The 13,370-nt window shown below is 37.1% G+C and overlaps 1 pseudogene; it reads left to right on the top strand.

Moving 5' to 3' along the window:
- Positions 1 to 1,990: 1,990 nt before the first annotated feature.
- Positions 1,991 to 13,370, top strand: part of LOC124089387 (tripartite motif-containing protein 43-like) — a 64,553-nt pseudogene continuing 53,173 nt past the window's right edge.

Here is a 13,370-nt window from a genome sequence, read left to right as displayed (position 1 = left end):
AAATGATTGACTGTTCTAATTGTACATGTGTCTTGTCTGAGTGTTGGAATGGATCCTGGAGCACGGCAGTTGTTATGAAGGTCCCGACTTTCGTCCCGATTCCAGTTACTGTGGATCCGGACTCCTTCCCTATTATTGAGGTGCTCAGGAGCCGTAGGGATTTTGGAATCACGGCAGCTATTGTGACAGCGGTCGCAGTGTTTGCTGCTGCAGCGGTCACTGCCGGAGTGGCCATGGCTAGTCAAGTGCAGACTGCGGCCACGGTTAATCAGGTCATCCAACAAACCTCCAGCATTTTAGAGTCTCAAAGTAAAATCAATCAACATATTTTATCAGGAATTTTGGCCGTTAATCAAAGGGTGGATCTCCTCCAAGCTCAGATTGAGGAATTGTCAGACCTAGTACATTTGGGTTGTGTTGATCATCGTGCACATCTATGTATAACATCTCTCAGATTTAATGATTCCAGAAATACCTCTCAAATCATTGGACAGTACCTGGCCGGAAACTGGTCCATGGAAGCAGAGAAGTTGATCCAGACCCAACTGACACAAATTGCCATGTTGAACAACACTCGTGTGGACCCTGTGACATTGGGCCAATTTACGAATTGGCTGTCTTCTGCCTTTTCTTTCTTTAAGGAATGGGTGGGAGTAGGCATTTTTGGAGCGATGTGTTGTTTTGGGATTGTCCTTTGTCTGTGGCTTTTCTGTTGCCTAAGAGCTTGTCATAGCCAAGAAAAGGCTATGATCATCCAGGCTTTTGCAGCCCTAGAGAATGGTATCTCTCCACAAGTTTGGCTTGCGCAACTTAAGCAATAATTTCCTGGGTTTTGGCCATTGCACCCCAAGTCATCTTTGACATTGCACTGGGTTTGGCATGCCCTCCTCTTCCTGCCTTCCCAGTTTTGGAAGGCCCATGCACTCTGCAGGCCTTGTTGCCATTGCACGCAGGTGGGCTTCCATGCTGGTGCTGCACTTTATGCTTTGGACCCTTCGTTTTCTCAAGGGCTGAGGGATGGTGTTGCCACTTCCAACCTCATAGTCACTGACCGGCTACTTGTAAAATCCCCTTTCTTTTTCACCGTCATCACGATGCAGGATGCGAGGCAAGGCACTGCACTTGAGTGATCCCTCAATGGACCTCAAGGAAAGCATGTCCTATTGCATGCGGGTTTGACGTCCACGCCCCGCCCTACGAAAAAAGGCGTCGGCTGATATGGGACCAGGTCTAGGGAAGGGCCCTCCTTAGGACTGAACCATACACTGCAGCCACTTCTGCACAGTGGGATAGGACCTCTACTTTCGCCTGCATTGTTTTATAAAATAGAAGGGGGATCTGTGGTAAGCCATTCTTATAGACCGTGGCCGCCATTAGAAGATGGCGCCGGCTTCCACTGTGGCCTGTGATAAACAATTCCTTTTTTTGGAGAGTTGGCGCGCAATCCCTTACCACCCTATGAGAGAGATCCACGTGGCAGCTTGGGATTGGTATGCAGGAGGCTTTATTAGGCTGTGCTTGGGCGCTCGGCGGGGGGGTCGATAGAAGATGATACTTGAATCAAGGCCTGAATAAACTGCTGAAAGAAGAATCCTGTGTCGTGTTTTCCCTTGCTGGCGAGGGGTCTCGACAATTATGAAGTTAAAGACAATAATAAGGTTAAAGCTCAGGCCCATGCCCTTTACTTAACCAAGGCTAGAAATGAACATTAGGATTATTTCATTTCACTTCAGACTTCCATCCTGGAGTTATAGATTGAATCAAATGCCTAAAGGTCAAACAATTAGGGAAAAATTTTTCCTCAACCAAATGGGAGTACAATTTATGGGGGGGAGAATAGGGTTTGGCATAATACAATAGGTAATCTAATTATCTATTCTGATCTAAGTAGATGTGTGTATTGAATGAGAACTTGAATACAATTTTGTTCAGGCCTTTCTCTCTTCAAGAATAGATAAGAAAAATTTCCTAGTTTTCTTCCCTCAGAACAATGGAATCAGAAATCCCACAACCCTTCTAGAAAGAACTCACCTGCTCTATCTGCATGAAGTACCTTATGGACCCAGTCACCATAGGCTGTGGGCACAGCTTTTGTTGGCCCTGTCTCTGCCTTTCCTGGGAAGAAGCCCAAATTCCTGCCTGTTGCCATGTGTGCCAGAGGCCATCACAGCAAAGAGACTTCAAGCCAGATATTTGTGTGAAGAGGATGTCTTTACTTGCCAGACAAGCCAGTCTAAGGCAAATCCTGAGCTCCAAGGAACACATATGTGTGACTCATCAGGAGACAAAGAAGATCTTCTGTGAAGAAGACAAGAACCTGCCCTCTTTGCTTTGTTCCAACTCTCAGGAGCATAGGGGTCACAGACACTGTTCCATTGAGGAGGCTGCTGAGGAGTACCGGGTAAGTGATGGTCCTCATGATGATTAATCCAGTCTTTACCAAGGGCCTAATAGGAACCAGATACCATATAAGCATCAAGATAGAGATATCAATAGAATTTCTAAATATACCTGTCTTTGTGAGGCTAGCATTCCAATGGGAGGCTGATAAAGTCAACAAATATCATTTCAATCTATATTTAGCAGAATTAGGGTAAGACATCTTAAAGCCCCCATTTTCAGAAGGTCACTGGTGACCAAGAGTACATAAAAGATTATTATTATTATTATTTTTTTGTACTGGGAATTTAACGCAGGGTTGCTTTACCACTGAGTCACATCCCTAGCCATTTTTATTTGTCATTTTTTGAGATAAGCTCTCACTAAGATGCTTAGGGCCTTATGCTGAGGCTTGCCTTGAACTTCTGATCCTATGGACTTAGCCTTTCAAGTCACTGGCATTTACAGACATGCACCACCTTGACCAGCTGAAAGAGGCTTTTATATTGGAAATACATTTAGTAATACTAGATGAATATGAAGGAGATCAACAGGAGAGAAGCATTAGCAGATAAAATGATGAGGCAAGACGCCTATCTGAAAAGTAGCCAACTACATAAAATTTCTTAGTCTGTTACATAATAGAAACTTAGGAGGTGAAACAGGCACACAGGTGCATTTTATTCTCACTGAAGTATTTTATTTTACATCCCTTGACTCTCTCCATCTGTTAGGGTCTGAAACGTGTATGTCTACTTGACATTTATAATTCCCTTACAGGAGAAGCTATTGAAGCAAATGAGATCGTTATGGGGAAAAAAATCCAAGAAAATAAGAGAAATCTGAATGAGGAGAAAAGAAAAATTCTAACATGGGATGTAAGTATCAGATTTATTGCCCTAGGAAACAGCTTGAGACAGTTGTGCTACAAACTTCCCCTTTAAGAACATGTGAGGGGATGGGGATATGGCTCAAGCAGTAATGAGCTCCCCTGACATGCGTGGGGCGCTGGGTTCGATCCTCAGCACCACATAAAATAAAGATGTTGTGGACACCGAAAACTGAAAAATAAATATTAAAAAATTCTCTCTCTCTCTCTTTAAAAAAAAAAAAAAAAAGAACATGTGCAGAGGGCTGGGGCTGTAGCTCAGTGGCAGAATGCTTGCCTAACATTTACTGGGTCTTGGGTTCTATCTCTATGTAAGGCAAAATGAACTGAAGTCATCATGTGACCTAAGGGTCCTCTGTAGAACAACAGGAGAAATAAATTTGCCTTTCAATGTGAGTTCACACTTAGTCTTTCTAGACCCTGTATTAATAGCCACAAAAGAATGACATCAAAACAAAGCTCAGCAAATGGTAAGATGAAGGAACATACAGGGATTTGAAGACATTCAGTAAACATTAAGGAGCTCAGACAAAATTTCTTAAATCTAAGATCAATCTGAGTTTTGACAGTTGAATCAGTATTGAAGACCTGTCATAGGTATTTAAGGCAGAAGCTGAGGTAGGAGACGAATTGTAGAAATTCAAGAGCATATAATTGTGCATTCAATGTATTTCTTGCTGATCAGGACAATGAGCTCTTGGAGATAAAAAAGAGGTGCGAACAGCAAAATGGGAAGTGCACCTGTGCTGCTGAAAAGATTGCACAGGAGCCAAACAGTATGGGTTCAAGGAGAAAAGAGAACATATCAAAAAGTTGGGGGGTGGGGAGACACAACACAAAGGACTGGTGAGTGGGAGTGGATACTGAGAGGAGATAGGCAATGAAATGAGGATTAATGCTCTTAATGTAACAATGTAACAGGGCAATATAGAGCCTGCAACCTCAAGTAAGAAGGTAAAATTCAGAAGGGCCCTAATGCTTTTGAAACCTTAGGCTTAGATGCTTTAGGAAGACCTTATTGTATTGCTTTTAATCCTGTATGTAATATGCAATATTTCTGCAAGTTCTACATGGTCAGGTTATAGATGTGGGAAGATTTGAGATTAGAAACTAACATTAAATAAAAATCTCACATAAAGATAACAAAGCATCAATGTCAATGGTTTAAAAGTAGTCTTTCAGATTTGAAGGGTGTATAAAGGAATTACCTATTAAAGGGAATTTTCCAGGTGTCTCAGAAACTTGCTAAAGACAAGCACTTTTGAAAAATTTTTGGATGGACACATTTTGAGGAAAAGTAGATTGCTCTTTTTATTAATAGAGGAAAATAAATTTTAAAAAATGTGGATTCTGAGAATTGGGACAACCTGAATTGAGGATATATATAGCTGATTGGTAGAGGATTGAGCCAAAGAGAAACAGGTGAGGGTTAAGTAACGAAGGAGGTTATAGTTGTCCTGAGTGTGTGACCCAGGATTCACATCTCTGCAGAGGTATGTACGTCATCAGGAAAACATGATCAAGACTGAGTATAGGAAGCTGTACCCGGTCCTCTGGACGGAGGAACAACAGCATTTGTAGAGACTACAAAAGTAAGGTGAAAATATTGTAGAGCAACTCAAGAGAAATGAAGCTAAAATGGTTCAAAATGAGAAATACCTAAAAGGAATGTATGAGGAGCTGTTGGGAATGTGCCATAAATCAGGGGAAAAGATGTTCCAAGTAGAGTCTTTGTTGGTTTTAAACTCCATCTTCTATACATCTTTAGTCTTCATTATTTCTTAAGTACTAAAATATATATTTTGTCACCTTCCATACTTGTGGTGGAGGCCATTCCCCAAATGGGCATAATAAACTACTTCCTAACCATGAACAAGTTGTACAGAATTGTAAGAGTAGCATCTCCAGAGAATAATCTCTTCTAAAATTCTGATTTATTTTATTTCTAATAACAACATTATTGTGGACATTTTATTTTTGTCTCGAATGAGCAATATTTGGGGAAAGATAACATTTCCTTGGCCATTGGCTTTGCATATCTTGAATTTAAGTTGTCTCTATTTTGTAATACCTCAGCTGTTAGGAAAAAGTCCTTGGACATACCTCTTGGCAGACAGCTGATGGTTACAGCAGTGCCCACTTACTGTGGTAACCATGTCTTTTACTCACTCCTAGGGTTCCAAATGCATCAAAGATTTAGATGATATCTATGTGTTGTACTGGGATTCACATTAGAAAGGAAAAGGAAATCCAATTTAAGGGGTTTGGGCATGGTTGCAAGTGGTATTTTGGAAGGATTCTTACTTTTTTTTCTCCTTACAGGATTTGGGAGACCTATTGACAATAAATTTGGCTTTCAATGTGAACTAAAATGATAGGAGGGCTGTGAAAGAGATCAATCTTTTTTCTAACAAAATAAAGCCATTATATATTAGATGAGGTTAAATTATGACACAAAAACAAAGAGTAAGAATTATCTCTAAATACTTAAAATGACCCTCAATTAAGAAATGGAGATTCTGCCACAGACTCATGTGGAAAATGAATATTGACTGGCAAAGAAGAGGATAAAAATTCATCAAAGGTTAGAATACTGAGGAAAAAAATATTTTTTTATCCATACCTGTCAAAGTGGTATCAATGGTTCCATAATTAAAGAACATTTGAAAATTATATCAAATATATATATATATATATATATATATATATATATATAAATGAATATGTGTAAGTTTAGTATATAGCACATTATCTAGTGTTCTCAAAAATTTTTGAATACAAGTATGTGTGTGTGTGTGTGTGTGTGTGTGTGTGTGTGTTACTGTACATAATTTCTGCCCTGCAGAATTTGCTAGAAGGCAGCTACTTGCAATTTTGGGATTAAAAGTCATAAATATTTTTAGCTACATAGACTATTTTTTTCCAGGTAGTAGATGAGTGAGGCAAGTACTCTTGAGAGTCAGGGCACTGGTTGCATGAAAGCAAAAAGAAAAGAAGGAATAATACCCTAACAATGGCACAGTTGTAGATGTTTATGGGAGTAATTCACAAGAAGGGAGCATTTTCAATTGCATGCTTATGTCTTTCCTCAAGCACTGTGGTGAATTCTCTAGCAGTCAAATGACTAATTGCATTCTCCTTCTTCCAGGAGTGAGACAGTGAAACAGCATATGCCTCAGCCTGTGATACCAGTTCTCAGCATAAAACCCATCATCAGACTGATAGACAGGCTCAACCTCTGTTGTAGTGAGTGTCAGTCCACTAGTTGGACTGACTATAGAGAGTGCAATTCAGGGATAGTTTTCAATTGTGATTGTTTCCCCCTTTACTGATCTTTCACTTAAGAGAGAAAAGGCTTCTCTCCAGGACAGGTATTTAAATGATAGGTGATGATAGAATAGGTATTTATAAACAATCGTGCTGTCAAAATATAGACAAAAGTAAAAGAAAGCTAGGGAATGAATAAATTCCATTCACATTTCTAATAAATTAGTTTTAAAAAAAGGCACTTCTGCAGTGGCACATGCCTGCAATTCCAGCAGCTTGGGAGGCTGAGGCAGGAGGATTGCAAGTTCAAAGCCACTTGGTGAGGCCCTAAGGTTCTATCTTCAGTGCCCAAAAAAAAAAAAAAAAAAAAAAAAAGGAATAGGGCTACTTGGGGCCTAAAATTAGTCTAGATAACATATAGCATGTAAGTGTTTGATGATTCATATAAAACAAGTGAACTTATTCAGTTCCTTCCAATTTTCATATTCATGATGGTGATGGTGTTTTTAAATTTCTTAGTAACTGAATTTGAAACAATGTGTATTACAATTGTATATAATCAGAAAAATATGTAAATAAACATAAAAGTAATTGAATGCAAAAAGTAATGTTTTATAAACAACAAAAATAATATTGTGGATAATGAGGCAAGATATGGGACTTAATAGTAAATGTAAGCATGAAGAACTGCCTAGCGAACGAAGGTAGTTTAAGCATGAGCCAGGAGTAAAGGCAGAAAAATATTAGTAGAAGCCACTTTTACAAAGATGTTTAGGTTTTCTGCTTGAGTGTAAATCAACTGGCATATAAAAAAAGTGATCTGCATTTGTTTAGGTTTAAGAATGGCTCTGTCTCCCTGAAAGGGCAGTAGGGGTAAGTTTGAATGCTAGGCACTCAAAATTATGCAAGGTGTCAAGGAACAAGTTTTTCATGTGCCATGAAGAGTAGCCGGAACGAAGTAGGCATTGCCTCCCTTCCCTCTATAATTCATGGATTTTTCACAAATTTTATTATTATATATATGTTTTTATATTTTGTATTTGAATCTGTTATTTTTCTAGCTAGAACAGCCTTTGTAGTCTTGGCCTAATTCTCAATGAAATGCTAGACTGTCTTATCATAGATAAATTAATTTTACTTTTTAAATTTAAATTTGCTTTTAACTGATACACAAAAATAGAAATTAGACATATCTATAGGCTTATGTGAGATATTTGCATATATACATTGTGTAATGTTTAACACAAGTTAGTCATATCTATCTCTTTAAATATTTATCATTTTTGTTTTTTGTAAAAACATGCAAACTACTTTCTTATAGCTTTTTTACGTGTACAGAACATTCTGGTTTTCTAAAATCATAATACTGTATAATACCACATAAGAAATTACTATTAGCTAATTATAATTTTATACCCATTGATCAATCTTTCCCCCTGATAACTTTATTTTTTATAATGAATTTTGACTGGAGTATTCTTTTCTTTTCACAGTGGAAATTTCCCTCAGTAATGAAATAAGCAATCATAATATCAGGCTTTTTGAGGATGTGAGAACATTTGTACTTAGACAAGACCGTCAAGATGAATCTCTGAATTCTGACAGATCCAACTATTTTGCTGCATGGGGAGCCAATATCTTCATCTCTGGGCAACACTACTGGGAGCTGGATGTGGATGACTCTTGGGACTGGGCTGGAGGAGTCTGTAAGTTGTCCTGGACAAACATTGGCACTATGCTTGCATCTAAGGAAATATTCTTCCTCATGTGCATAAAAGAAAGTGATCAGTATAGAATTTTGACCTCTCCCCCAGTGACTTGCCAATATATAGAGTAGCCTCTGGGCCAGATTGGTATGTTCCTTGATTTTGAGAGCAAAAGTGTGAGTTTTTTGAGTTCCCTTATATGGACATACCCTGCTGGTTCCCTGAATTTTCCTGTCAGGCCTTTTTCACTGGCCACAATGATCAGGGATAAGTCAGGAGCTTCATTGTCTGGGAACTCCATGTCTAAGCAAGTCCTCAGTTGAAGAAAATAAATAATACTGTACACTCTTTTACTGTTTTTCTACTTTATTGTAACCTCATTTATTATTAAATATGAAGATAATGTGAAGTGCAAATTTTGGACTATTTTAAATTCAGAGCATCTCTTTTGGCCCATTATCTAAAGTATAATCTGTGCTCACTCACCTGCTTTGTGAGCTTACTGGATTTCTAAATATACAGAGATGTGTATTTCTAGTTTAAGGATCTAATAAAAGGAATGAAGCTTGCAAGTCCTCAGCTGAAGAAAATAATAAATGAAGTTTGTATATTGTGGAACATCATGGTTTTCCACAATGCAAATGTCAGTCTAAGATCTTATCCCTCATCTAGTAAATACTGCATATCAATTCATCCTTAAGTAAGAGAAAAAAATTCTTTTACAGGGAAAACTTCTGACTGCCATGATTAGGAAAAAAAAATAGCTGGTTTTTTTCTTTTATAATAGAATAAAGTACAAAAGATAAATTGCCTTATATTTAGCCTCCATTCCCAGCAGTTTCACAATGTCTAGAATATAATAGGAACTTAACAAATATTTGATTTATTATTAATGAGTGAACAATTGCTATGTTTTAAACAATGGTCATTTACAGTGTGCTGTTACATAATCTCTGCTATGGCATCACAGAAGACTTAATATCTTTACTAAATAACATTTATGAAAGGAAAAAAGTTATTTCTTCAAAATTATTCTTTGAAAGACAAACTAATAATAGAGAATAGCAATGAAAATAAATGCTATGACATATTAAAAAGGCTTCTAAAACACAGGGTGCACCAATTGAATAGGACATGCTAAGACAATGTGGAATAAACCAATGATCCAGGTTTGTGGTTCTCCAAGTTTGGTTCTAGGTCAAGCAGCATCTGGCACTTATAGAAATGCAATCACATGATACAAGTGTGGTATTGCAGACCTTATAGTCCCAGGCATTTGGGAAGCTGAGGCAGGAGATTGCAAGTTAGAGGCCAGCCTCAGCAATTCAGAAGTATCCTCAGGGAGATAGCAAGATGCTAACTCATAGAAAAAAAGTAAAAAGGACTAGGGATTTAGAGTGGTTGTAAAGCACATCTGGGTTTAATCCAAAATGTTTTAAATTATTATTATTTTAAAATGGGAATTAAGTACAACTGATTTCATACTAAATCTTCTCTCTCTTCCTTTCAATACATATAGAAACAAACTTCCCATTCAACCCCAGGCAATTTTTTGTTGTGTGTGTGTGTGTGTGTGTGTGTTTCTTTTTTTGCAAATAGCAAAACCACTTGTGCCTAATTGTACTGGAAGAGTTGAGGTAGATGACTATCCAATAGTAGCCATAGAACTCTGAATGAACAATAACAAAATTCCTTTATAGAAGTGAAGCCCAGAATCTGCCAAGGTGCCCTGGATGTGAATCTCCAGGGGCAGATGCAGTTCAAATCTAACAGTAATCAGAAGCCAGAAAATCTGATGAATACAGCTCACTGTACTGACCTTCCATTTTGTACTTCTCCTTGAGAAACCTCTATTGTCTGATCCTGTCTGCCCCACATCACCACCATCTCCCGCCTTCCAACCACCCCCCCATCCCCACCACTACCACAGTTGAAATTCTGTCAGACCAAACCATCCAGATCCTGGAAGAGGAGGAGGCAGCAGAGAGCTAAGTGTTTTTCTTACCATCTGTCAAGTGCTTTGCATCTGAGCTGGAATCTTTCTCAGATGAATATCAAGGTACTTACCTAGTACATGGATCAGAACCACCTGCAAAAGTTGTTAGAATATTGATTGCTGGGCCTTGACAACAGAGAGTGTTTGTTCAGTAGATCTGGGATGGGAAAAAAAAAAAGTTCAAATTTTAAACAAATTATAAGATGCTATTACTGATGCTGATCACTGACCATCATTTTAAAATCTTTGATTTAGCTCAATATTAAATAAGATACTTTTAGATTGTATTTGAATGGAAAACTTTTAAAAAATACATACATATACACATATACGTATGAATATGCACATATTTGCTTGTATGTATTTGTGTGTATATATTGACAAAACACAAAAATTGAAGTACAAGCTGTAGAATTACTGCTATAGCTTCTTGTTGCCTGTAATTGGGAGAAGAAAGTGATGAAAAAGCATGAAAACCATCCCCTTTTGCCCATACAGCTGCAGCATCTTGGGAAGGTTGAATGGTACTGTACAGCATCATGGATTTTTAGGGCCTAGGAGAAGAAGGAAACAGATATAGGTCCTGTGTTCAGGGGGCTAGGCATTCCCACCTTTGGACTATTCCATTCTGTATGCCAACCACACAGCTAGTAAACTAGTAGGTGATCAGGGGTGGACACTTACTATAAGGGTACTCTCTCTTTTTTGAGATATTGGAGATTGAACCCAGGGGTTCTTTACCACTGAACTATGCCTGCAGCCATTTTTATTTGTTATTTTGAGACAGGGTCTCACTAAATTGCTGCTGGATTTGAACTTGTGATCCTCTTGTCTCAGCCTCCTGAAATTCTGGTATTACAGGCATGCACCACCATGCCAGCTCTACAAATGTTATCAAAGTATCATTCTGAGAACCTTGGAGGTTATAATAATTTTTATAATTTTTTATTATATTTAGACATGATTTGTCTAATGAGTGTACAAGAGTGTTTTCCAGGGGCTACATCACACTTAATATCAAAATGATTGAGCAGAAAAGAAAAAAAATATATGAATCCAGATGTTTTCTATGAAGGAAGACATTAAAGGAGTTTGCAAAATGTTTCAAAATGGCCCTCTTCTATTTTCCAAAAGAATGAAAATCAGGCTGTCAAAAGACATGTCTGCACTACCATATTTATTACAGAGCTCTTTACAATAGTCAAGAAAGGAAATCAAAGTAGGTATTCATCAATAGATTAACAGAAAAAGAAAATATTGTATATAGACACAATTGAATATTATTGCACCTTAGTAAGATTGAAATTCTGTTATTTGCAGCATCATGGATGAGCCTGGAAGACATTATTTTAAGTAAAATAAGCCAGGCACAGAAAGACAAATACCACATGCCGCCCTCATGTGGCATCTAAAAAAACTGACCTCCTACAGGTAGAGAGTAGAATCATGGTTAACAGAGCCTGAAAGAGTAGAAGAGAGGGGAACTAGAGAGGCTGATCATCAAACATAGGGTTAGATGTCATGAGTAAGTTTCAGTGTTGTACAGCATGGAGTGTGGTAGAGTCAACAGTAACTTATTGCATATTTCAAAATAGCTAGAATAAGTGATTTTGAGTGTCCCCAACAAGAAATGATACATATTTGAGGTAATGGATGTGATAGTTACCCTCATTTGATTTTTAACATTATATACATGTACTGAAACAATATACTCTACCACACAAATGTGTATCATTATTTGTCAAGTAAAATTTTAAAAAAAATATCATTCCTGACATGTTCTAAATAGTTAATTTTATAATGGTTGTAACTATACTAACCATTTACAGACTTTATTTTCTTGCCATTATTCATGTAGTATATATTTCCTTACCATTTAAATTATAGTCGGTAGTATGATCAATCAAGAGATAATTTAAAGTATGCATGAAAAACCGCACAGGTTATCTTTGTATTTTATAGAGACCTGAGCATTTATTTCTCCACAAGCAATGTTAGTCATTTTCCTTTATTTCTCTAATCTTTTTATTCCAATATAAATGAGACTATTTCAAGATGAGGATGATCAAGGACATTATAATATTGAAATATGAATTACTACACAATTGTATGTTTGCATTGCTACTATCATTGATATAACCTATTTTTCAACTGGTCTGTCATTCCACCTTTAGATCAGTTCCACATCCTACAGGATCAACACCCCTTCTTCTTTTACTATGCTCTCTGCAATCCAATAATAGAACTTATTAAATTGTATTATTTATTTTTACTTTTGGTACCAAGGATTGAATTCAAGGGCTCTTAATCACTAAGCAACATCTACAGATCTTTTTGTTTTATTTTGAGACAGGGTGTTGGTAAGTTGTTGAGGTCCTCAATAAGTTGCTGAGGCTCGCTTTGAACTTGTGATCCTTAGGCCTCAGGCCTCTGAGCCAGTGGGAATACATGTATGGGCCTGAATTGTTTTAAAGAAACTCAGAACCACATATCCATAATTTTTTGGTATATTTAATCTAAGTATATTTATGTCTATATATTTAATATATAGATGTTTTATCACATGAATGTTATATATGTATTATTATGAAAAAGATACATCGATAAATATTTTTAGTCAATAGGCTATTTTAATGCACCTGTCCTTTGAAAACTTCTACAATCTAAGTAAATTTTGAACCTAACTGAAATGGAATGTGGCTCCCAATTATTCTGTTTACAAAACAATATATGAGTTTTCCTATCTCTCCTACTAAGTATGTGTGTCCAGTGACTATGTCTACAGAAATGTTATCAGTAAAATCTCATAAAGTTTTCCATATTTTCAGTCTTATTATCTGTATCATTGTCCTCGTATTGAGTTCTGTGTCTGCAGACAATTCATGTGACAGTTATAGAGAACTCATTGGATATAGGTTATTCCTTTAATTCAGCTGACTTATCATTCAAAAAATGTGACACAGCATAAAGATTGGTGAATAAGTGTTCTAAGAGAGAAATTTTTATTTTTAGAACTTCAAAGAATTAATAAACTTAACAATGTCAACACTTAAAAAAATAAAAAGTGCCAAAAACATACTGGACAGAAAAACAGTCTTTTTAACACATGTTCTTGGGAAAAAATGGTTATCCA

Source organism: Marmota monax, unplaced genomic scaffold (genome assembly GCF_021218885.2).
Source record: "Marmota monax isolate L192 unplaced genomic scaffold, Marmota_monax_Labrador192_F-V1.1 WCK01_AAM20220418_F8-fsc00096, whole genome shotgun sequence".
NCBI classification, from domain to species: Eukaryota; Metazoa; Chordata; class Mammalia; order Rodentia; family Sciuridae; genus Marmota; species Marmota monax.
Note: the sequence above shows the minus strand (reverse complement) of the source record. Positions and strands in the feature narration are given on the sequence as shown.